Source organism: Garra rufa, chromosome 12, assembly GCF_049309525.1.
Source record: "Garra rufa chromosome 12, GarRuf1.0, whole genome shotgun sequence".
Lineage (NCBI taxonomy): Eukaryota > Metazoa > Chordata > Actinopteri > Cypriniformes > Cyprinidae > Garra > Garra rufa.
Genome location: NC_133372.1, coordinates 44,120,108 through 44,146,838, shown reverse-complemented (window position 1 = coordinate 44,146,838; position 26,731 = coordinate 44,120,108). Strand labels below are relative to the sequence as shown.

The following is a 26,731-nucleotide window of genomic DNA, read 5'->3' as shown; positions in this document are numbered from 1 at the left end:
AACTGATTCATATTGAAATACTGAGAGGTTGTTAACAAACGGGAGCCCAGGTTTACATCTGTTTCCAGCTGCCAGATGGGTAATCTATTATTAATAATTCCCCAAAGCTGATAGGAATCCAATAACTTATCAATAATTCATGCCCCTGTGATCAGGCTAACTTAATTAGAGGACTAGTTAAAAGGTTTAAAGTGTCCAGGTCTTTCTATTAGTGCAGTCAGGCTATTGATACGCCATAAGGACGCTGTGCCAAAGATCACCGTTAGTTGCTCTGGTATTGATAGAGGCTGAAAGGATTTTGACGTTTGAGTGAAAAATTTGTCCATTGATCAGCACTGAAACTCATTTCAAGTCCATCCTTCATTCACCACCATTTCTATGGAATTAGGATTGAGTTTCTTTACCTCGTAACATCTCTCCACTAAAGGCTTCCTAATGTGCATAGAAATGAACTCTGTGCAAAAGAAAAAAAGATCTCTTTAATGTCTTAACTGTTTCTCAGACAGATATTAGACATTATCTTCTGCTTCTCAGATGTTTCTCCTGAACAAAAGACAGATTTGCCAAAAGACCCAAATCTGCCATCAAAGCCAGAGATTTCAATATAAACAAATTTTCTCATCAAATGATTTGAGCTACTCTCCATATTCGTTTTATACTTTAGCTCTGTACTCTTATTATAAAACAGTTATTGTCTCAAGTGTCTAGTTTTGGTTCTTTTTAGCAATTTTATTAAGCAGTTAATCATCAAAAATCAAACTGATAAATAATAATCAATTATGATATACTAATATGTTAATATTTTAATGTAATATAACTGAGAACGGCAAATCTTCTGAGCTGTAAAGGACCAATCTCTGAGTAAAATAAAATAAAATAAAATAAAATAAAATTAAATTAAAAAATTAAAAAATAAAACTATTTTAATTTTCTATTTGATCCAAATGTTCAGCGTAAATATGCATCCACACTTTATCATAACATTTATGATAAATGTGTTTAAAATGAGATCCTAGACAAAGCATAATTAATGTAATAAAAATCTTTTTTATTATTATATATTTATACATTATCTATATAATTATATATACATATCTATGTTATAATATAATACATTTATATATAATATAATTAATTTTTAAAAAGGAGGCATTTTAAAAATTTGAGAGTTAATCATCAAAAATCAAGTTGATAAACTTTTGACAACTGATCATTAAATCTAATACAACAGAATCTTCTGAACAATGAAAGGTTAATTATTAATTAAAATGTAAAATAAAACAAATAACAAATAAAATATTATATGATATGATATAATAACTAAAATTTATATAATAAGAAAATACAATAGAAAATAAAAATATTTTAATTTCCTATGTGATCTAACTGTTCAGCGTAAATACGCACCGACACTTTATCATAACATTTATCCAATATTAAAATGGAGTAGCATTACATGTTTGTTGCTTTTGCTCTTATTTTTTCAGCATATTAAATTCCTGCAATTAGATTGCAAGCTCTTAAATCAAGGTTTACCCTCAAGTTTCAGTTGCAGGCCTGCGCTGCTGTTGGGAAGGCAACTGTTGTGTTGCACCTCTTAAACAGAGACGTGCTAATGCCAGGACCTGCTGTATTGTTTGGTTAACAATGCTTCAGCGCCTGTGGCCATGCGAAACGCCAGCTTTCTCAGAGACCCTCCTACCTACACCCAGCTTACAGAGGGACAAACAAACAGAAACACAAAGCTATTGAGAGCAGCCTCTATTCATTTCCTAACAGTCGCCTCTGCCCGAGGGAGGACACAGATACATCCACACACACACATAATAAAAATTCCGTCATCATTTACGCACCCTCTTGTTGTTCAATTTCTCTAACTAACAAAAATACACAGTCGTGGCCAAAAGTTTTGAGAATTACATAAATATTGGAAATGGGAAAAATTGCTGCTTAAGTTTTTATAATAGCAATTTGCATATACTCCAGAATGTCATGAAGAGTGATCAGATGAATTGCATAGTCCTTCTTTGCCATGAAAATTAACTTAATCCCGAAAAAAACTTTCCACTGCATTGTTAAGAAGGCTTCAGGGCGTCCAAGAAAGTCCAGCAAGCGCCAGGATGGTCCCCTAAAGAGGATTGAGCTGCGGGATCGGAGTGCCACCAGTGCAGAGCTTGCTCAGGAATGGCAGCAGGCATGTGTGAGCGCATCTGACGCACAGTGAGGCCAAGACTTTTGGAAGATGGCCTGGTGTCAAGAAGGGCAGCAAAGAAGCCACTTCTCTCCAAAAAAACATCAGGGACAGATTGATCTTCTGCAAAAAGTATGGCGAATGGACTGCTGAGGACTGGGGCAAAGTCATATTCTCCGATGAAGCCTCTTTCCATTTGTTTGGGGCATCTGGAAAAAGGCTTGTCCGGAGAAGAAAAGGTGAGCGCTACCATCAGTCCTGTGTCATGCCAACAGTAAAGCATCCTGAGACCATTCATGTGTGGGGTTGCTTCTCATCCAAGGGAGTGGGCTCACTCACAATTTTGCCCAAAAACACAGCCATGAATAAAGAATGGTACCAAAACACCCTCCAACAGCAACTTCTTCCAACAATCCAACAACAGTTTGGTGAAGAACAATGCATTTTCCAGCACAATGGAGTACCGTGCCATAAGGCAAAAGTGATAACTAAGTGGCTCGGGGACCAAAACGTTGATATTTTGGGTCCATGGCCTGGAAACTCCCCAAATCTTAAAACTTGTGGTCAATCCTCAAGAGGCGGGTGGACAAACAAAAACCCACTAATTCTGACAAACTCCAAGAAGTGATTATGAAAGAATGGGTTGCTATCAGTCAGGATTTGGCCCAGAAGTTGATTGAGAGCATGCCCAGTCGAATTGCAGAGGTCCTGAAAAAGAAGGGCCAACACTGCAAATACTGACTCTTTGCATAAATGTCATGTAATTGTCGATAAAAGCCTTTGAAACGTATGAAGTGCTTGTAATTATATTTCAGTACATCACAGAAACAACTGAAACAAAGATCTAAAAGCAGTTTAGCAGCAAACTTTGTGAATACTAATATTTGTGTCATTCTCAAAACTTTTGGGCACGACTGTACAAATAAACAATCAGGTTCTCTGAATGTTCTATTAATGATCTTTTAATGTTCCCTGTTAGATGGTTCTGTGTTCTTCATGAGAAACACAAAAGGTAAAATGAAAACACTTCATGTTAAAACAGAAGACAGAAATGATCATTTTAGGGTGTACTGTGTCTTTCCAACACACAAAGCGGTCTATAAAAATATGTACATTCATTGGCGTACATAGTTATCTTACATGGAGATATTTTACATATCCCACCATAAATATATTAAAACTAAAGTAATATGCATTGCTAAGAACTTCATTTGGACAACTTTAAAGGCAATTTTTCAAAATCTTAAAAATTTTTTGCACTCTCAGATTCCAGATATTTAAATATTGTCCTATCCTAACAAACCATGAAAAGAAAGCTTAATTATTCAGCTTTCAGATGATGTATACATCTCAATTTAAAAAAAAAAAAATTGACTCTTATGACTGGTTTTGTGGTCCAGGGTCACATATGGTTTCACTGGACGCACAGCTATTGACATGGAAAATTAATGATATGAAAAACATGTACATTCATTGGCATACATAGATATCTAACATGGACAAACATGACAGAGGATGTTTTGCTGAACTCACTCACACAGACACATCCAGTCACGTTGCATGAAACTTCATAATATCCAGCAGCATAATGGAGACAGTAAAATGTGCATTAGTCACGGCTGCTCCTTTAAAAGCACAAAATATAAAAATTCCCCCAGTACATGAGCCCCGGGGTCAGGTGCATTTTTGACTGCCGTGGGAACCACAAAATGAAATGTGTGAACGTATCTGTCTCACCTCTGGGGCTGGGCTGGGAAAAGAGAAGAGACGCGCTGTGAAAGACACACACTCGCATTTTCACACAGTCCTGATCTGTCGTAAAGCGTTCAGACTGCTCGTGGCCCGACTTTATTATAAATCATCTGGGGCCTGTTAATTTCAACAAACCAGAACAGGTGCCAATCAAATGTTATCGCCAAAATGCTGAAAAAGGACACTGCACAACAGAATATAAATGCTTAAGAGGACACACTGCAGGCAAAACAGTTTTTTCATGCACCTGTCAAGTTTGAGATTTTGGGCTTTTTGATTTTTCATAAAGTGTTTTTTCAAACTAGTGGAAAGAAAACCCCCAAAAGACACTGTTAAGTTTCATCTATTTGTGTCAACAGATTTTAAAACATATTTTTAAAGGCTGTTTTCTCAAAATGAGTTTTTTCTCCTACACTGAGCCATAAATCTCCACTTCAGTAGCACTTACACACACCAAACTTTACATTTTTATTACTGTCTATATCTTGAAGGTTTTTACAGAGGGATTTGTTCATATATAATTAGCTTGATTTTAGACATTTTAATTCCCCAAAATGTGGTAAAAATGTCTGTTCAACGTTTTTTTCTGAATTATGGAGTGACAAAATGAAATACCTAAAATCCCCTCTGTAAAAACATCTGACTCTTATATTTAAAAAAAATTAAACAAGAATTTTGAAACTGACTTCATCCAGTGTTCAGATTTTTGTACTAGAAATGTATGCAAATGAGTGCATATTTCATTAAATAATGCCTCATTTGCATATTTAAACCTAACATTTTAGAAAACTTGTAATACAAAAAATGTTTGCAATTATCAATATAATCAATCAACTGGGTAAGTAAAGCAATAACTATTAGTTATTTTTTTTACCCTATTCATCTGCAGTGCCTCACCTTAAAAACAACCCCCAAAAAAGTACAGTAAATTTATTAATATTATTTTAATTGTTTTATTTAACTCTTAATTTATATTTATGAATAGACATACTCTATATTTAACAGCAATTTGCTTTTTTAAAATGATTGCGCATGCTATTATTATTTAATTTGGATCATTGTGATTTCATAAATGACTCTCTTCGCAGTGAGTCCTAAAACTACTGAAAAATATATGCAATATTAATAAAACTTTGGCAATGTATAGCCATTAAGCATGCCAATAAATCCACTTGAATTTAAAACCGGAGGCCTAACAATAGTTAAGATTGAGTTGTGACACTGATTGCGGTTTTAATTTTCATCATTTCTTCAAGTCTGCGTCATTAGTGTCTGTTTATTATCTGTTGTAGGTGTCCTTGTTGTGATGTTTCATTCATTCCAGAATGGCATTTTTACATCGGTCGACAAGACAAGACTGAATACTAGTTCATGGGATAATAGTGCTGTTTGTATCAAATACCTTCCTGCAAGGCACTCTTGAATCAGTGCGTATTTGACAGAACATACTTGGAAACGTTTCTTCAGTTGTTTTTAAGCTTTGCATACCGGAAGATTTGCACACACCTTTCACTCAGATTTCTGAGAAAAATGCATTTCTTAAAAGGAATAGTTCACCTAAAAATGAAAATTTGCTGATAATGTACTTGGCCTAAGGCCATCCAAGCTGTAGATGAGTTTGTTTCTTCATGGGAACAGATTTGGAGAAATGAAGCATTCTATCACTTGCTCACCAATGGATCCTTTGCAGTGAATGGGTGCTGTCCAAATGAGAGTCCAAACCTTGAAAAAGTCCATCTATTATTGTCCTCTCACATCAAAATTTGTTTAAACTTGTTTTCAGCTGTAAACAATGCTTGATCTGTGCATATTTCTCTTCTGATTCAGACCAGATGGTTTTTTTTTACTGGAGGAAGTGTTATAATGGATTATGGACATAGCCAGAAGCAGTGGTTTAAAGTTAGAACATTTTAATAATGGATTTGTTTCTTACAAATTTGTAGCTTTTCACTTCATACGTTGATAATTGATGGACTGGAGTGGTGTGGATTACTTGTGGATTATTGTGATGTTTTTATCAGCTGTTTGGACTCTCATTCTGACGGCACCCATTCACTACAAAGGATCGATTAGTGAGCAAGTGATGGAATGCTCAATTTCTACAAATCTTATGAAGAAACAAATTCATCTACATCTTGGATGGCCTGAAGGTGAATAGTTTGTCTTCTAACACCATTATAAGACCTTTTTTAACTCTCAGTTAAAAATTGTTTCACGATGGTATTTTTCAATGCATATCAAGCTCTTCTTCAGAGTAACAGCAGTGCAAATCCAAATTGCATTGCTAAATGTGTGCAATGTGACGCTAAAATGTTACAGTAAGTTGTTCAGGAACAGAAATCCACCTATAAGCTAAACAAGGCTTAGCTTATTAAATATTGATGCACTTCGCACTTTTACAGAAACTTCCACGCAATGATTATTTTAGCATGCATTTCAAGAAGTAGTTAACATGGTTTGCATTTGTATAGTTAATGTTGTTAATCTTGTAAATATGTAGACAATAACATCAATCTAGTGGTTATAACTACACAGTGTGAAATCTCAAAGCTTTACTAACCATACAAATGGATTAAAGGGACAGTCCACCCAAAAACAAAACTTCTGTCATCATTTACTCATCCTCAAGTCATTCCAAACCTGTATGTGTTTCTTTATTATGCTGAGGACAAAAGAAGATATTTTAAAGAACAGTTGACGGTAGCCACTGACTTTCATAGTATGGAAAAAAATACTATGGTTACCGTCAACTGTTTGGTTAATCACATTCTCCAGAATATATTTTTTTGTGTTCAACAGAAGAAAGAATCTCATACGGTTTTGTAACAAGTGAAGAATTTAATTTTTGGATGAACTGTCCCTTTAAACTGCAAAGCTACAAAACACATGGAAAAGTGCTATTTTAGCACGTAGACAGGGCAGTGGAAGTCAACTGGATGTGACCGCAGTGGTTTATGTAGTGAAGGTGGGCCTGTCGGGTCAGAGAGGTCTCCGGAGAGATCGCTTCTATCTGAACTTTATCGGCCGAAACATCTGTTGTAATTTCTGTCAAATGAAACTTTTATTACCTGATCATTAAAGTCCTGGCGATGGAAAAAGCAGATGTCGGCGCTGTTCTTACAACCGCTGCGTTTTATGGTGTTGGTGAAAATTGAACCAAAGGGAGGCCGCCCCTCCACCTCCATTATAAAATTAAGGGGGAAATGATTTCCACATTCCACGGACAAGAGGGGCACTGCTGGGGCGCTGAGAGACGAGCGGCCGGTGTGTTAAGGGTTAGAGGACTAGAACGTGCTGAACTACTCACAGAACCACCACAGACTGAAAGTTTATTAGTGCTGAAAAGGGCTCTACTGTGTTTATTGGTGCTGCACCGAGACTCCAGTACATTAAAGGAGTTCTGCTTTATGACGTTGACTTCAGTAATAGGGTGTTGCTATGTGGTTGCTAAGGTGCTCTGGATGAATTGTAGCATGTTACTAGGCAGTTTGACATTGTTCTGGGTGGTTGCTAAGACAATGCAATGTGGTTGCTTATAGTATTTAAGGGTTTCTGAGTAGTTTTTAGTAAGTTGCGATAAAGTTTCTAGGTTGTTCTGGGTGGTTGCTAAGACACTGCAATGCAGTTCCTATAGTATTTTGTTTTGTGGTTGCTAGGGTGACCTGGGTGGACTGTAGCATGTTGCTAGGGCAGTTTTGAGATTTTTCTGCGTGGTTTCTAAGACATTGAAATGGAATTGTCATAGTATTTATGTGGATGTTGCTATGTGGTTGCTAAGGTGTCATAGGTGGACTGTAGCATGTTGCTAGGCAGTTTTGAGGTTCTTCTGGAAGGTTGCTAAGAGATTGCATTGCAGTTGCTATAGTATTTGGTTTTGTGGATGTTGATATGTGGTTGCTGAGGTGTCCTGGGTGGACAGTAGCATGTTGTTAGGCAGTTTTGAGGTTGTTCTGGGTGGTTGCTGAGGCACTGCAATGCGGTTGTTAAAGAATTTAGTTTTGCCGTTGCTAGGGTGTTTCTATGTAATTGCTAAAGTGTTCCGGGTGGATTGTAGCATGTTGCTAGGCAGTTTTGAGGTTGTTCTGGGTGGTTGCTAGGGTATTGCTATATGGTTGCTAAGGTATCTTGGGTTAACTGTAACATGTTGCTAGGCAGTTTTGAGGTTGTTCTGGGTGGGTGCTAAGGCATTGCAATGTGGTTGTTAAAGTATTTTGTTTTGCCATTGCTAGGGTGTTCCTATGTAATTGCTAAAGTGTTCCGGGTGGATTGTAGCATGTTGCTAGGCAGTTTTGAGATTGTTCTGGATGGTTGTTAAGATACTGCAATGCGGTTGCTATAGTACTTTGTTTTGAGGTTGCCAGTGTGTTGCTATGTGGCTGCTAATCCGCTCTGAGTAGTATTTGTCCTGGGTGGTTGCTAAGACAATACAATTTGCTTGCCATGGTGTCTTTGTGTTTTGTTATGCAGTTTCTATGATTTCCCAAGTATTTTTTGGTATTTTTATTTTTTTATAGTAGTATTTTGCTGTTGCTAGGGTGTTGCTATATGGTTACTAAGGTGTTCTTGGTGGACTGTAACATATTGTTATGTAGTTTCTAGGCCACTAAGACATTGTACATTATAGCAGTTGCTTGGGTATTGATACACAGTTGCTAAGGTCTTCTGAATGGATTGAAGTTTGTTGCTATCTGGTTGCCAGGGTGTTGCTATGCAGTTTGTATGGTTTCCTAAGAGACTGCTTGTCCAGTTGCTATGTGGTTTCTAAGTTGTTCTTGGTGGTTGCTAAAACATTGCTATGTGGTTGCTAAGGTGTTGTAGGTGTTGCTAAGGACTTTTGGTATGTCTGTTGCTATGTGGATGCTAGGATGTTGCTATGCCGTCGCCAAGGTGTCCTAAGAGTTCTTTTTTTTTTTGGTACATTGCTATGTTGTTTTTAAGGTGTCTAATGTAGTTTAAAGCACGTTGCTATGCGGTTGCTAGGGCGTAGTGAGTGACTGCCAGGAAGATTTCTACAATATTTGCTGCTTAAGGTGTTCTGAGTCATTTTTGGAATGTTACTAGGCTGTTACCAGGCAGTTGCTAAGGTGTTACAGATGTTAGGTGGTTGCCTGAAAAGTCAAAAGAGGTAAAAATCACCTCAAAGGTGAAAATCTTCTGAAAAAGAGGTATGAATACAAGTAAATTAAATGTGATGCTTAGCTTTCCCCCCTAAATATATTCACTACTGCTTCATAGTTTTAATATTAGCATTGGCATCAGCTGAATGCAGACCTAAATAGAAATGAACTTCATCTCTTTTGGGGAATATTTACATGATGTTTTGGAAATGGGTTCTAGTTCTTTGCTCGTGAGGGATGGTAGACAGAAGTGAACTGGTGAATTGAGAGGAAACTCTCCCTGATCTCTTGCTGTTCACAGCGTGTCTGACCGGCTCAACAAAACTCCAAGAGAGAAATAAAGATAAAGACAATGGCTGCTTTTATTTTCTTCTTTAGCCGCACATTCCACAGAAAGCATGGAAATCGGCCACCCTCCTCGCAAAAATGAATCACGGCCAGACAAATTCGTGTCTGGGTTGCGTTACTTAACTACAGTCATAGGTAAGGTTACCAGATTTTTCCTCATCCGCGCTCTCGCTCACTGCATTCTGACTCTTTCTACCTCTCTGTCTCGGCAGCCAGACTCTTGCCATCCCTGGAAATAAATCAAATCCACTAGAATATCACACACATATCTGAATCACTGCTTATTGTAACCAGATGATAGTCACTGTTGTAATGCTACTTTTAACATTAATAAAGTGTGAACTTGATTTGACCCCTAGATATAGGATGTTCCTACAACTACATCCACCACAATGTGATTTCTGTCTTTGATTTTAATTGCATGACTGGGGCTAGTTGTCACACTATTTTTTGCAGACACAAAACTGCAAAAAGCTATTGAACCATTCAGATATTACAAAATATCATTAAACCCAGCCTACACAACCACTGAGGGTAAAAACCAACATTTATACAATTAGGCATTTGATTCAAGGTGCTTCCTGTGTGACAACTAGCCCCCATCTACCATTTGTATTTTGAGATGCTTCATTCAAACATCAGCTTTGTGAGAACTGCTGAGAGAATATACAAACGACACATAACAACACAGCTTTAAGGCATTTTTTAAGATCACAGTTTGAGATGCTCACACAAATCTCTTATCAGATTATTTACAAGCCTTGTGAACTAGTTCAGACTCACCTCATCTGGTATGTACTGGGAAACTAGACAGTGAAAGTAGAGGAAATGTCATTAACAACTTGATTAGCCTGAATATTTTGTTTGTACTAACTGCAACAAAGAATACAAGTTAATAGATGTCCATCAACTTTCTTAAAGAGTCACAACATCTTATAGAAACCTGTGTATGATTTAAAAAGGGTAATTGCAACTTTTTTCTCTAAATTCTGAGAAATTTCTCTATAAACAGAATTACAAGATAACAATCAGTTCTGAATTTCTCACATTTCAGAGTTTATATCTCACAATTCTGACTTTTTATTCATGTACCATCATGACAATGTAGTTTATATAGAATACATTTTTAATTGAGTCACCAAATAATTTGTATTACAGAATTATGTTTACATTTAAGTGCATACTTATGATGAACATAGGTAAGTATGAGTATAAACATGATTATAATAAAACACCACTACCCCAATGCAAATGAAAATGAAATGTACACGCATACTGTAATACCTGAGGACATTTCTGTTGATAACGATATGATGATGATTTATCCTTCTCTTTTAACCGCTTTTGAAGTGAACCTTTGGAAACAAACTGTCACTGATTTACAAGGGAAACTTGCTTTACTGATCATAATAAGAAGGAACTCTACAAAAGAGGAACAAAAATCAGTACGTTTTATCTACTTGTAGGTTAAAACAATTTTTTAAATCAGTATTCTTTCACATTGGCTGGAAATCACTCATTGCATTTAACTTCATGTAGCTTTTTTACACGACGGTGTGTATGGCTTTATTCAGTAATTTGCACAAGCATATAAATCTGCTAAAATACACTGTGCTTTCATAATGAAGACATACAATTTAAATGTGATCAAGATTTCCTCTGTAATTTTCCTTGAAACATGCATTAATACCTTTTCTGACAGTTTATACTTGTTTAAACCATTGAAATAAAGTTTAAGAAATACAATCATCCACAATCACACATTTGTTTTTTCTTTCACTGATCTGATTTCTTTCACTTTCATTGTTTTATACTGAACTAATGATATTTTCTTTCCCCCAACCTTAAACACATACCTTTCTGTTCTCATACATTTTGAGTAAGACATTATTTTGTGTTTTTAAACAATAGATTCACTTTTGCATTTTTACAAACTTTTCCAAAATTATATATTTTATAAGGTAGTTTAAATACTTGTTTTTTTACGTTTCACTGTATTGGTATATTTTAAAATGGTATACTTTAACCCTCACAAGCATAGATAAATGTGCGTGCGCGCGCACACAGACCAGGATGGTCTCGTTGTGGTGGAGCTACACGCGCGCGTTGAGGACTGGAGCAGTAGGAGGAGGAACTTCAGATCGCTCATTTATTGAACGTTTCTTCACATTAGTGCGCACTCGAGTGAGCCACACACGCAGGCAGCGAGACACTCACGACAGAGCTCTAGAACACACAGCGATCTGAACTCGCGCGCAGCCGGATCATTCCAAATTTAAAATTCGAATGTAACAGCAGCGGCGGGATGCGACATTATATCCGTCAGTCGGCGCTTTGATCAAGGCACATCACGCAGGATGGAGAGGGAACTTTGCTGAATTTAACAGCTGATTTTTCATTTGCTGTGCTTCAGATATGGTGAGTACATCATTTACTCACTGGTATAGTCTTGTTGTGTTGTATTTGACAACAACGAACCACTAACGTTTTCTGTCTTTATAATTTAATGCACTATTTATCCTTTACACTGTGAGTTATGTTGTTAGAAAATCTCTTAAAAGAAGAAAGGTGCAGGATTATGCGATTGTTAACATTTAGGATGTTTAAAGAATGGTTAAAGTTGCAGGTATCTAAATATATTAATTGGAATAGTTTAATTTAAGACCTAAGATATAAGAGAACCTTGTTATTTTTTCGCTTCCTTGTGCATTAAACCTTAACACTGATCTGAAGAACCACTGAAGAAACATCACTATTTTTTTTAGAGCGATATAAGTTTTTTTTTTTAAAGTGCGGATAAAATTAAACAATACTAGATTTAGTACTGTATGCAGTGCATTGAGTTTTACTGGTTTATTTAAGAAAACATACGATTTCATGAACTTATTGTTTGTATTCAAATATTATATTTACATTTTGCATAACACTTTAATCAAAGAATATAAAAAATGAATGAAAAGTTAAATCATGCGATGAGATGTTGAGATGTTTTAATTCATACTCTTAAAAATGAAGACAATGCTCTTGAATAGTTACTAGCTATTCAGAACCTGCTGTAGGGTAAAATAAGTTTAATACATAGATTAATAAAACTAACAAAAATAGATAAGACAAATCTGGATGTGTTATAGGTTCAGCAGATCCGTTTTTTTGGTTTCTGGTTTCTTTAAATAATCTAAACACAATAATAATAATTTGCATTGCTATTTTAAACACATTTCATAAACAAAAATGTATGCAAACACAATTAAAAATACTATAATTGTAATACAATTAGAATTAAAGATTTATTTGTAAGACATTAAGCTGTAGTGCTCCAAATCAGGTAGATGCGTATTTTGTATTTGTAATAATTTGAAATAATATAGTACCTACTTTTAGGTTGAGACTTAAACATCACCCTAACCAAATGCACAACAGAAAAAAATTACAATCATAGTACCTTACGCAGACTTAAAATATTATAAACAATTGTCTTTTAGGGCCTTTTTCCATCAACAGCTGGTAAGGTGAAATGTAAATGTGCAATGAATGTTGTTTATATTTTTGTGTAAACAATCGGAAGCTCAGCATGATTAAAATGCTAACACGATTTTAACTAATTCATTTGTGTTAAAATGCAGTGAAATATTATTTCAGATCACTATCTGACATTTAAAATGCAATAGTTTTTGATGGGATAAGGCCCCTTCTATTATTAAAAACCATAGAAAGTTTAATTAGTGCTATTCAGAGCAGTTTTCTGAATAGTGTAGAAGGTCTTTGAACAGGATACTTTGTCATTCTTAATTTAATTTTGTTTCACTCTGTACAACCACTCTTGGTACGTTCATTTAGTTTATGCATACGTGTCTATTCCCACGAGCAGTTTTCTTTTATGAAATTTGGCCGTTTCAACGAAATCAATGCCGGATTTCACAGAGCTAGATGATTACTCTGAAATCGCTGAGGCGATGTTTAAAGTCAGGAAGCTAATAAGGTAATTTTAGGGTGCCTTGCTAAGCATTTTTTCAAAGAGAAGCATTCATCGTCCTCGAGAAGCTCTCACAACCCCCTGCTCAATACATTCACCGCTTTGTTTCACGAGAACGCAGCTCACTATTGCACAATTCCAAATTATTAACCATCCAGGTCCACAGAGGAGATCCTGAATCGGACACTGAGATCCAAAACCGGTTGCAGATGTAGTACTGATCCTAAATGTCGATGCTTTTTTTCCCATATGCAATGATTCTACTACCACCATGACTTTGCAACACCACAAACAAGTCCAAGAAATACTGACTCATGCACGGCAACTCAGCAGATTCTGTTTTTTCTAACATGACAACGATTAAACGAACAATATTTCTCATCGCAGAACATTAGCACAGACATGCAACGCAACTATTTTAGTCTTTGGTAACTTGACATATTGTGATTATTTTGTAATATGGCGAACATTTATCATCTGGTGTTGATGTTTTTTAGACATTAAAATTAAAAGTACAAAATGGCATTAAATGCTGACAGTAGAAATCATTACTCTACTATCTGTTTACATTTAATTCCTCTTTAAGAGAATCAAATTCAATTTAAAATTCAATCTCTTGCTGCCAGTGTAAGTGGTCACTTTCCAATCTGTTCACACTTGATTCTCTTTTTAAAGAACTAAATTCAAACCTCTTTGACTATCACAAAAATTAATCAGTAAAAATGAACACCATTCTCTTTGCATTCACGTTTGACATGCTTTGAAAATGAAGTCAGATCTCTTTTTCTCAGTATCAATTTATATTTAAATTCCTTTTTCCCATTGGAAAATAATAAACACACATCAAAGGTCATGCACACAGGGGCAAGTTTGATTTAACACTCTCGTTTTCGGTGTATAATAACATCAGGTCTCTTTCTGAGCTCTCTTTCCGTCATGGTTCTGATTACAAACCCTAATAAATTGTGAATAAGCTGCACAATTCCTGCTCGAGGAGGCAAAGCGAGGCCCGAGTTCCCCATCCTGAGACGCCCCCTCTTAAGAAAACACGAATTAATTCCTAAAGTCCTCTGTAGCCAAAGGTTTCTGGAATGATAAATATTTTCATAGGAAGCACGGCTCTTCCTGAGTTTATCGGCGCTCGGTTCATTACGGGCCGGCCGGCGTTAACCCCTCGGTTTTAGGGTGAGGCTGGAGGCCTTGAACTCCGCTTCTGCTTTGAATTGTCAACCGATCCTCTGCTTCCAGATGGAAGATAACCTCGCTCGTAATGAGCAAAATATTTAGCTAGCGCCCATAGAGGGATTCCCGAACGCCTCGTGAGTCTTGCGCAACTGAATGTGATCGGTAGCGAAGAGCCGTTGTCACAGTTAACACTTTGCCACATCATCAGACTGTCGCGACTGTGGCTTTAAATCCAGGCCATGGAATTTTTCACTGCTCAGGATTAAAGGTATGCACAGACTAAAATGCAGATATAGGACAAAGAGGCTTGAAACACATGAATTTGAATTGTCCAACACTAATGGCAAGCATCACTACTATTATTGCTCATAATAAGAGAAAAATTCTAATCTGTCGTTTCCCAAAACAACTGTTGATTGGAGCATACAGGAATGCTTACGGTCAGAGGCCCGACAACAGCAGGGTGAACTTCACATAAACTCCTCGCTTTGATCATACGACACTCTAACCATCTTTGATTACAACCATGCTTTCTTTTGTAAAGCGAAGAAACTGTTGTGGTCAAATGTTGAATGTTTTGGGCGATTTGCATTACTTTTGAACATTTTAAACACTGATTATATAAATATCTGAGAATTTTAAAATTGTGATCTGGGTGTTCTTTCTATAGTGACTACTTTAATTTTTTCCAAGAGTGGAATTTATATACTGTGTATGTATAGAGCTATAATGCTATAATTTTTGAAAATAAGACTAGAATTTGCTATGGAGTTGCTGGTGATCTGGGTGGTTTCTTACTGCTCCGAGTAAAAAGTCTCTGATATTTCTGTCTCAGGTCCATCTTCATTGTGAGTCTGTGGGATTTTCCACATCATTTAGTTTGTTCAGATCATTAGCCAAAAATGTAAGCAACACTAATAGTGGTGCTTGACTTAACAAATGACAATATACACTGTGGGGAGATTCTGTATGTTAATGTGAGTAGGAAGCAACACAGTTTTGTAGTTCCCTTAAATATCTGTCGCACACACACAGTCATCCAAACCCCTCCTTTTCCCTACAGTCTCATTCTTTTCACCAAACAGCAGCTGCTTCTCCAGCTATTGCCAACCTTTAGTCCTTATCTTATATCTTAAGACACACACACATTTGCAGCCAGTGTCACATGCATCACTGTCATGGAGTCATAAAGCAAAGTGCTGAGTGATTGTGCGTGATCCAATGCATTACATAGTTTACAAATGAAAGATGCTTTATCTTATTATTTTTCAGTTTTTATTTGGAACTTGATGGATGCAAACCAAAAAAATAACATTTATGCAACAAATGAAGGCTGATATGAAAATAACATCATAACTGCTGATTGTCTGATGGCACCCAAGCAAAATTGGTATATACCGCTATACCCTCGAGCGCTGATGCGAAAAATGTTTATATTGGGATTTTTTTATGACATTAAATGCGTTAACAGCTTTGGCAGTTGACAGTAAAGAACAGCAAAACTCAACACTGCAGTCAACATGTCAATGATCAAGAGATTTCTTCAGATGAACTATATTCTCTCTCTCATAATCGATTTCCAAAGGTGGCGACTGAAAAACTTGGGCCGTATACAATGTAAACAAATTAGTTCTCTTGAATAAGCTGAAAAGTTCCTTGTCTCTGCTGCCTGGGCGCGTTTACACATGCTAACCGCCCTCAGGGCAAATAAGCAGGAACTTTTTCAACAGGTTTCTTTGATAAAGTCATATATCATTCAGTGACTGTCCACAACAATGTAAGTCGAGGATGTTAGCGTTTGCAGCTTACCGTGTCGAGAGGTTAAAAGTTCAAGACTGCTAACTGAATAAACTACTTAGTCTTCCTGGGTTGTGCATACATTATGCAGACGGCTGTTTTGCAAGTCATGCGAAAGCTCAGGTTTTTAAATCCAAGTCAAACAAGCAGCAAACTCAATTTCAAAGGAATATTCTAGGATAAATACAAGTTAAGCTTCACTGAATAGCATATACTTATGGTTAGTGATTTGAACAAATCTTTAAACCAAGGTATAAAATTTGTCATACCTCTCCCTGCAGCATGCATGCTACGTACTTGAGGTGTGCTGTTACTTTTCTAGGAATTCAGGCTGATGAATTTCACCTGATGGTTGATAAAACTAGAACAAACTGAAAACCATAGACACTTGGGCTAGTCAGAGATCACCAAAACACCCTAAAAACATTTTAAATCAGTAAAAACACCCAGACAACCTTTGCAACACCATTGCAGCGTGTTTAGTTTTGCACATGCAAACAACACTCACAGTTTCCTTATAAATGTACAAATCTAACTTTGTAACTGAATAGAAAGCATGTTTGCAAGTCTGAAATATGGTTATATTCTTGTGAAAAAGAAGTACACTTTAGCATAAGTTTAAAAAGATTACTTATGAAAATAATATACTTTAAATGTATATATATATACACACACACACACTTAAATGCATATTTACAATTAAATTAAAGTTTATTAAATGCAATTATATCAATCATTTTGCAAACTTATATTAAAGACAATTAGTTGAGTTCTTTTTGACCCCCAAAATAGGACGCAAGTACATATTTCTATGTAATTTCATAATAAATTTTATTATTTTTGAAATATGGTTAAAGTGCACTGCCAACTAAGCATTTATGGTAAACTAAACTATACGTAAATGTCATTTCTATTTCCCATCTGTAATGATGAAATTGCAATTTAGTACATTTAAAATGTAAAATTGCAATGTCATATCAAATAATACACTATAGTTAATATTATACACAATTACAAGTAGCAATCAAGTGCTTTAGTATGTTGGTCAACACATCAAAATAACTACTTCAAGGCACAACAAAAGATTAAAACATAATGATTTCAAAAATAAAGTAAAACTTCAAAGTGCAGTATTACAAAGTGCATTTTTTAAAAGTCTGCTTAAGTGTGTTAAAAACATTTGTGAATGTGTACTCTTTAAGTGGCCTTTCATTTGATTAATATTATAATATCTGCAAGTACAAATTAAAAAAAATACACCTTTATGACTTAAAGTGCAAATTCAGTGCAATTAAGCACACTTCTGTTCATAAGACTAGTCAGTGAAATGTTATCCCAGAATAGTTGCTCTTTCGCTGTGCATGTGATTTGCATGCAGTGAAAACCCGCAGCTCTCTCTCTCTCTCTTTCTGATGCACTCGAGCCGTTTTAATGCAGTCTGAGCCTCCCGACTACAACAGGCCAGATGTGTTACCTGACCGATCCCCTCATAAGACGGATCCTGGGAGGTCCACCAGCTGTCCCCATCCGTGACCCACGTCTCGGGGCAGCGCTCCGGGGGTGAAGGGTCCAGTAGACCTGGAGGCTGGCGGCTGTAGGGATGAGGGGGATGGGTAGGATGAGAAATTGGGAACCGATGGGGCGAATGTCTGAACGGAGGGGGTCGATTACACATAAGTCGGGGGTTTTTGGGTGGGAGAGGAGATCCTTCCATACAAGCTGGCATGAAAGGTGGCTTTCTCCTCTTGGAGGCTGTCATGTGGAAAGCAGAGCCCACCATGGCAGACGGTTAGTGTTACACACAAACATGGTGGCCAGGAACGTGCGGCCGAGCCCAGGCTGGGCTTTTTAATAACAGAAGCCAATAAATTAAAAGTCTATCTGCAGGATGGAAAACTGATAGCTTTCTGAGGCCTTTCCGCACGGGATTTCGTGCTCATTTGTTTTGCACTTTTCTTCGCTGTATTATCTGGATGAAGTATTGAACAACAAAAAGGAATCTGAAAGTTTTCGAATGTTTGTTTTTGGGTTTTTTTTTTTTTTAATAGAGAATTGTACGGCAGTTAATATTAAAAGTGCAATAGTAAAAATGTGTAAATATGGGCTTTCCATGCTAGCTTTCCATGCATGCCAACTCATTTTACATTACTTTGTCATTATTCTGGCTGACAAGCAGATATATACAATACAGAATTGTTTGACAGTTTATATTAAAGTATGCAACAATAAAAATCATTTATAGATCATTTTACACTTTACTTTCTTCTCTTTACTTAAAATACTGCATTGTCATTATTCAGAAATTATTCAATTTGAAACCCATTTTACACTTTCTTTTTACTAGACAGCGAGTATTGTTAAAAATCATTTTTCAAGTGTTTTTTTTAATACAGAATTTGTACAACAATTTATATTATGCATCAGTAAATTGTAAAAATATGGATTTCTGAACTGTATTTTTTACCATTTTACATTTTTCTTTGCTGTATTTTCTGGACAACTTAATGACACATTTCTAAAATGTATTTCTTTCTAATTATGCAACAGTACAAGTGTGTAAACATGGAAATATAGTGCATTGATAAAACATGTACTATGGACTTTCTGCACTGTATTTTATGCATGCTAATCTATTTGACACTTTTCTTTATATTGTTGCCCAGAAAATACAACTTTGTCATGATACAGGCTGAAAAGCAAAGAGGAACTTGAGAAGTACGGAAATATGCAAACTCTTTACCACTCAGCAGAGTAGTTTTTGTAGTTTTTGTTTGCCATCCGTGACCCACATCTTGGGGCAGCGAATGAAATAAATTTAATGTTTTATGAAATGAATGAAATGTTTCCGAAATGTTTAGAAACTTTGCAATGAAAATTATGCGAAATATGAACTTTCCGCACTGTGTGTTGTGCATGTGAACCTGTTTATCACCTTTCTTTGCTGTATTTTCTGGACAACAAGTATCGTCATGATTTAGGCTGAAACTTGGAAAATAAGCAAAATTAAAGCTGCGAGCAGCGATGAACGGGCCCTCGCACCCGGGCTCACCGCCGACCGGTGGCTTCAGGAAAACAGCAATCGGTGGGCAGTATGCTTTTAATACAGTAAATATAGAAAAAATATGTCATAAGTCATTTAAATGTGCCAAAATTGCTGCTGCCAGCTGGTGGCGTTATGCCTATAACTGATTATTGACATGTAGATGTGTTCAGGCCAGCACTATTATCAAACATATGAAGTTTGGTGCAGATTGACCTTGGTGTGTTTGAGTTAGTGAAATATATGAGATATCCTGCTGCCAACAGGTGGCGCTATGATAATATCTGAATATTGGTCTTTAGGTGTCTTCAGGCCAGGACTCTTACCAAACCTGTGAATTCTGTGGCAGATCAGACATTTTCAGGCTAAGTTATAACCACTTCTATGTCTATGCAGAAACATCAAACTTTGTCAGGCCACCACGGACATGCCCTTTAATGAAAACTCAAGATCTTCACAATTTAACATCTCTAAGGCCTCAAGATCAGACTGACCAAATATAATGTTGATTTAATTAAATGCAATCAATGCAAGGACTTCAGATAGATGCCAACTGTGAACCAGTATGCTACAAATAAGAACATGTAATTCATGATGATAGCAAAATGTTATTATTGCTTCCTTTATATCCACCACTTCTGCTTAAATGTCATTGTTACCTATCTGTACAATTTTTGTATAATATATTTTTGTATAAAATCAATTGTTGTCATAACTAAGAATCAATAAGGAAGACGGTGCCCAGTTGGCACATGCATTCACAGTAACCATCTGCTAGTTTGGATTTTAAGTTTACAGAATTGAAAGGGTTACACTTTAAAATCAACACACAGACACATACACACAAAATATAAAATGTTGCCATCCAGTTTCATTTGTTAAAATTAACTATATCAGTTAACATGACCAATAAATAAATAGCATTTATTAATGTTAATTAATATTAAGCTAAAAAAAGTATTCATATAAAGTTTATGTACTGTGAATTAACATGAACATGAACACAGTTCATGTGGGTGTACAGCAATACACAATAAAGTGCTCTATAAACGCTTCATTCTTTCAAAATATCTTTAAAAATCAAGTTGAGTATTTTAACGGGGTGATACATATATATAACTGATCTTAAAATTATGGTTTTCAGATGTTTTGAAGAGATAACAGTAACGTTTGTTTTGTTGTCAAAGTTTGTCTTAATTTTTTATTATTATGATTTTATATTCAATAAATAACACTATGTAAATATTGTCTATCAATGAAGATAAATTGATCATGCTAAAAAGTTGTATTTTTTAAAATCTTTTGCTATGTGACTGAATAGGACAAGTTCATGGTACAGTTAAGTAAAAAATAAATAAAAAACAACAACTGCAAAAAATGAACAATGAAAGACTTAGTGACCCTTTATATTTTCTCAAAATATCAGACTCTCAAAGATCAGACATATTTATGTAATTACACTACATACAGTATGTGCATTTTGTTCAAAGATGGTCTGTAGGATGGCTCTCTACTCTGTCACCCTCTCTGCCTCTCACCCCTCCCCCCTGCAATAATGAGCTTCTCTGTGCCTGACTGAACGCACACACATACTGTAGAGACATTCACCAGAGTGACAGCAGGTTTCTGAGTTCTTTTTTAAATTTTCTTTAATTCATAGAAGCTTGTATACATTTTTTATTTCCAGCAATTGCTCAGAATGATTAGATCTCTGTGTGAAAAAAGTTTTAAAGAGTTTGGATGCTGCACTTTAAAGATATAAAAATATTTTTTACTATATCTTTAAAAAATCACCACGTCCACACCGTTCAAGATATCCAAAATCCGGTCGCAATTTAACATCTTCAGAATATTCTCTTCATGTTAAAAAAGTTTGGTGTGAACAGCTGGTTGTTCTTAGAAGTAGTGTGCATTTGTTTACAGCCTGATTTTTCCAAAAATCCACATTCAAATCAAAATAGCCGGCTTCCTGTTGGTCTCAGCTAATGAGTTTGATTTAGAAAGTTGTCCAAATTGATGAGATTAATATATGTACAGAGTTTAGTGACTGTAGGAAAAACTAACCCCCCAACTTTTGTCAAAAGATGGCGCTATAGAGTGCCTGCTCCACGCCCATTTATGACCTTTTGCCAGTGTCTAACTATCATAAATATTGATGTGTGTGTTGAGTTTCATGAAATTCTAAGCATGTTAACTGCCTCGAAAAGACAGGAATCTAATTTTAAAGTTTGACATGTTGCCATGGCAACAGCATTCGATTTATCATCGACCCCTTTACATATTCTTATCGGCCGTGTTTTGACATGATTTTGATGAAGTTTAAAGAAAATCGAGTAAAATTAAGAGGCTGATATCAAAGCATTTTGAAAATGACACACTTCCTGCTGCCAGTTGGTGGCGCTATAACTTTGACTCATAATAGTCGCATTTATGGAATCGGCATCATACAACGAACAAACTGGTGAAGTTTCATCAGAATCAGGCAATGTGGTCAACAGTTATTAGACACTTCCTGTTTCTCATTTCTCGCCATAACTTTGTCGCCTTGCCACGGCCAAACCGTTCGAGATATCAAAAATCTCCTCGCAATTTAGCGTCCCCAATGTCTTGAGATCATGCTGACCGAGTTTGGTGACAATCCCATGGAATTCCTGGGAGGAGTATGTTAAATTCCAGAGCATGCGCTTTTTAAACAGCCCTAAATATCTCACTTCCTGTTGCGTGGAGCCCATGACATAGAGTACAAAAGTTGTTTGGCTCAGTGAGATCTATATGTGTACCGAGTTTCATATCAATACATGCAAGTATGTGTGCGCAGTACATCAAGTTTTCAAACTGTGTTCCAGGGGGCGCTGTAGAGGCCCTGAACCACGCCCGGGTCCCAGCCTCTTTGGCGTCCTGATGGCCGCAGATTCCGACGTGTGTGCAAATTTTCAAGAGTTTTTGAGTATGTTAAGGCCCCCAAAAGTGCCCGGAAGGTTGAAAAAAAGAAAAAAAAAAAAAAAAAAAAAAAAATTAAAGCTGCAAGCAGCGTTGACCGGGCCCTCGCCGTCTGGCAGTCGCCATCCCGATAGCATCAGGAAAACGGTGCCCAGTTGGCACATGCATTCACAATAACCCTTTGGACTAACCCTAACTGTCTCTCCTCCTGTCTGACTCTTTCTCTTACCACCCATCCCATCTCCTTACACTCAGCCACTTACCACACAAACACACACATAGAGTGCAGAGCAGAGTGAGATCAGATTTGTTTTTTAATTTTCTTTCATTCGTGAAGTTTTGTATAATTATGAAATGAACTGTGTTTAATCAGAATGAATAGTTATTTGTATGAAAAAAGTTTCAAAGAGTTAGGATGCTGCACTTTAAATGTATAATAAATCATTGAAAATTGAAAATGGAAAATAAAATTCTAGGCACGCTATCTGCCTCAAAAACACAGGAAACAAATATTTGAATGTATTTTGTATTTTTATTTATTTGCCATGGCAACAGCATTTGATGCATCAGGGACGCCTTTACAGACTCTCATCGGCCGTGTTTTTACATCATTCTGATGAAGTTTGAAGAAAATCGAGTACAAATATATTGTTCGTTGTTCGTTTGTGTGTTAGTTCATTAACCAATGTTAACAAAAGAGACCCTATTTTAAATAGTTACCATGTTTTATGATCTACATCCATTTTTAAATATTATTTTAATGATCTATAAGCATCTGTGAAATAATTATAAACAAATATATTAAAAATAAATACATATTAACTTAGTTGATGTATTTGTTTCTCATTCTAATTAAGTGAACTGAGCAGTATAGTGTCATACTTATAAGATTTTTTATTCTATCAGTGAGATTGTATATATGTATATAAATCATATAATTTTTCCTTAAAATATTAAAAAAAGATTTTAATGCTCTTTAAGCACCTATACAAAATAATTATGTAAAAGTACACTGACAGTACAGTCTATATCAACTGATTCTATGGATTATTTTCATTCTTATACACTGAGAATGAGCTAAATAGCATTAAAGGTCAAACAATTCCTTATCTTATGAGGACCTCTAGTGTTCATCCCTGGTATTAGAGCTTTAATCTGACAAATTTATGTGACACTTTTAATGTTTTTGGGGCCTCTGAGCATGATAACATTTTGAAACTACACGTATTTCCTAAGAATTTCTTGTTCTTTATATGTAAAAAGTTTTGATGAGTTAGAATAATGCAATTTGAAGATATATGAAAATAACTCTTCATCTTTTTTATTGTTACTTTCATAAATCACCCCATCAACACCGTTCAAGATGTCCCAAAGCCGTTCACAATTTAACATCTTCAGTATCTTGGCATCATGTTGACAAAGTTTGGTGTGAACTGTCTGATTCTGCTATGAGTGATATGAATTTATTCACAGCTATATTTAAAAACACAGGAAACAAATGTTAAAGTTTGACATGTTGCCATGGCAACAGCATTTGATGTATCAAGGACCCCTCCACAGATTCTCATCGGCCGTGTTTTGATATTATTCTGATGAAGTTTGAAGCAAATTGAGTAAAATTAAGAGGTTGATTTAAAAGCGTTTTGCAAGCAACACACTTCCTGCTGCCAGTTGGTGGCGCTATAACTTTGACTCATAATAGTCACATCTCTGTGATCGGTATCATACGACGAACAAACTGCTTAAGTTTGGTCAAAATCAGATAAAGTGTGTCAAAATTATTAGACATTTCCTGTTTCTCATTTCTCGCCATAATTTGTCGCCCTGCCACGGCCAAACCGTTCGAGATACCAAAAATCCCCTGGCAATTTTGCATTCCCAATATCTTGAGATCATGCTGACCGAGTTTGGTGGCCATGGGTGGAAAGGTCTAGGAGGAGTATTTCAAATTCCACAGCTTGATTTTTCCAAAAATCCATATTTAAATAAAAATAGCTGACTTCCTGTTGGTCGTAGCTAATGGGTGTAAATTAGAAAGTTGTCCGGCTTGATGAGTCCAATATATGTACCGAGTTTGGTGACTGTAGGACAAAGTAACCCCCCAACTTTTGTCAAAAGGTGGCGCTATGGAGCGCCTGCTCCACGCCCATTTATGGGCTTTTATCAGTGTTTAACTGTCATTAATACAGATGTGTGTGTTGAGTTTCATGAAATTCTAAGCATTTTAAGTGGCTCAAAAACACAAAAAACTAAAGTTAAAGTTTGACGCGTTGCCATGGCAACATGATAAAAGTTATGGATAACGCCCTTCACAGATTCTTATCGGTCGTGTTTTGACATTATTGGGATGAAGTTTGAAGCAAATTGAGTAAAATTAAGAGGCTGAGTTTAAAGCGTTTCAAAAACGTCACGCTTTCTGCTGCCAGTTGGTGGCGCTATAACTTTGACTCATAATAGTCCCATCTCTGTGATCGGCATCAGACGATGAACAAACTGCTGAAGTTTGGTTAAAATCAGACAAAGTATGTCAAAGTTATTAGGCACTTCCTGTTTCTCATTTCTCGCCATAAATTTGTCGCCCCGTCACGGTCAAACCGTTCGAGATATCAAAAATCCCCTGGCAATTTTGCGTCCCCAATGTCTTGAGATCATGCTGACCGAGTTTGGTGGCCATCGGTGGAAAGGCCTAGTAGGAGTATTTCAAATTCCATTGCATGCACTTTTTAGACATCCCTGAATAGCCGACTTCCTGTTTGGCGAAGCACGGACTTTGAGTGTGAAATTTGTTCGGCCAGATGAGGTCTATATGTGTATGAATTTTGGTGACTGTAGGTCAACCGTTGTGCGCTCCAGAGCCCTTCAAAAGTCGCAATTTTTAACGCTGTGCCATGCCCCCCCCAGGTGACCCCCCCATGTCAAAGTCTGTCCGGCCCTGATGGCCGCAGGTTCCAATGTGTGTGCAAAGTTTCAAGAGTTTTCGTGTATGTTAAGGCCCCCGAAATCCCCCAAAACATTGAAAAAAAAATAATAATAATAATAATAATCCTTAGAAAAACAATAGGGCCTTCGCCCTTTTGGGCTCGGGCCCTAATAATAACCCTTAGAAGAACAATAGGGCCTTCGCCCTTTTGGGCTCGGGCCCTAATAAAAAAATATTTAAAAAATCAAGGAAACTGCCACATAGCAGGAAGGTTTTGCAAGGACAAAGACTAAAATGTTTTTTTTAAATGATTCATTTGAAAACAGAATGGTAAGCATCTGCTTTATAATATCACTTTGACTGTTTTGGGTCACATTGCATTACATAAAGTGAAGCTGTTTTTGCACTGATGTCAGAATTAATTTGTTTTGAATAATCTAATCTTTTGGTTTGGGTCCATTAAGTTCCAAATGAAAAGAGAAAGCAATCAAAGCGCCTTTCATTTGAAAACTCTTTAATTCACCAGATTGTCTAAAAATAGCAAATTACTACATAGTTACGCAACACACATTTCTAAATGAATTCCCAGCATCCATCGCGATTTTGGCTGTGCACCTTTATATCGTACATTACATCATTGCACATATATGTCTTCATCGCAACACTTATCAGGGTTCCCATGCTCTGCTGCACTCCAGCATTGATGAAATCCCCGGACAGTGATGTAAGCGCCGCCGCATCTCGAGAGACCATTACTAGGCTGTTACAGCCCCCCCATCGCTCCATTAGCGAGCTAAAGAGCAGACGCGTGTGGCCGGCCGGCTTTATTTACGAGAGTCCGAGTTCAAAGGCTGCAGACAAGCTCGAGCCCCAAAGGCAAGCGGCCGCAGACAAGCTGCTCGGTTTGTGTGTGCGTTTCAAATATAAAACACAGCTTAGTGCATCAATTGAAACACTCCCACAGTGTGCACAGCCAGAGCCTTGATGTTCAGCAAGATGCGGTAAATGAGCTAGAGTAAGCCTGCTGTTTGGATAAGACTATTTACCAAATGTCAAATGCATCACTGAACTGTAACGAGGGGACGTGTGAGATGAAGAGTGTCAACAACAATCACTTTTCACTAGAGTTTACAATACAAAACTACTGGTTTCAACGGAAAAGTTGCATATTAAGCATATATAGAAAAACACAGAAGGGAGAGTTTTGCCTGAAAAAATTAAAATGAAATAAAAGTGTTTGTAACATTAACTTTGGTATTTTAGCTAACAAGGATAAGTTCAGTGTTTGGATAAAACTGTTTATCAAACGTCATATGCATCACTGAACTATAACTGTATGGTGAAGAGTCTCAACGACAATCACCTGAGTTCACTAAAGTTTACTATGGAAGGCCATTTACGTCACAGAAAAAATAAACTTTTTATCTTACAGTTCTGTCTCCACCACAGAAAAAAGAAAAATGAAATA

The 26,731-nt window shown here is 36.4% G+C and overlaps 1 protein-coding gene across 1 annotated transcript in view; it reads left to right on the top strand.

Annotated features, from left to right (window-relative positions):
• The first annotated feature begins 11,608 nt into the window (after positions 1–11,608).
• Positions 11,609–26,731, top strand: part of eya2 (EYA transcriptional coactivator and phosphatase 2) — a 43,546-nt gene continuing 28,423 nt past the window's right edge. Inside the window, exon 1 of the mRNA XM_073852611.1 lies at positions 11,609–11,826. The gene's annotated coding sequence lies outside the window, so the exon portion shown is untranslated. The remainder of the gene's footprint in view (positions 11,827–26,731) is intronic.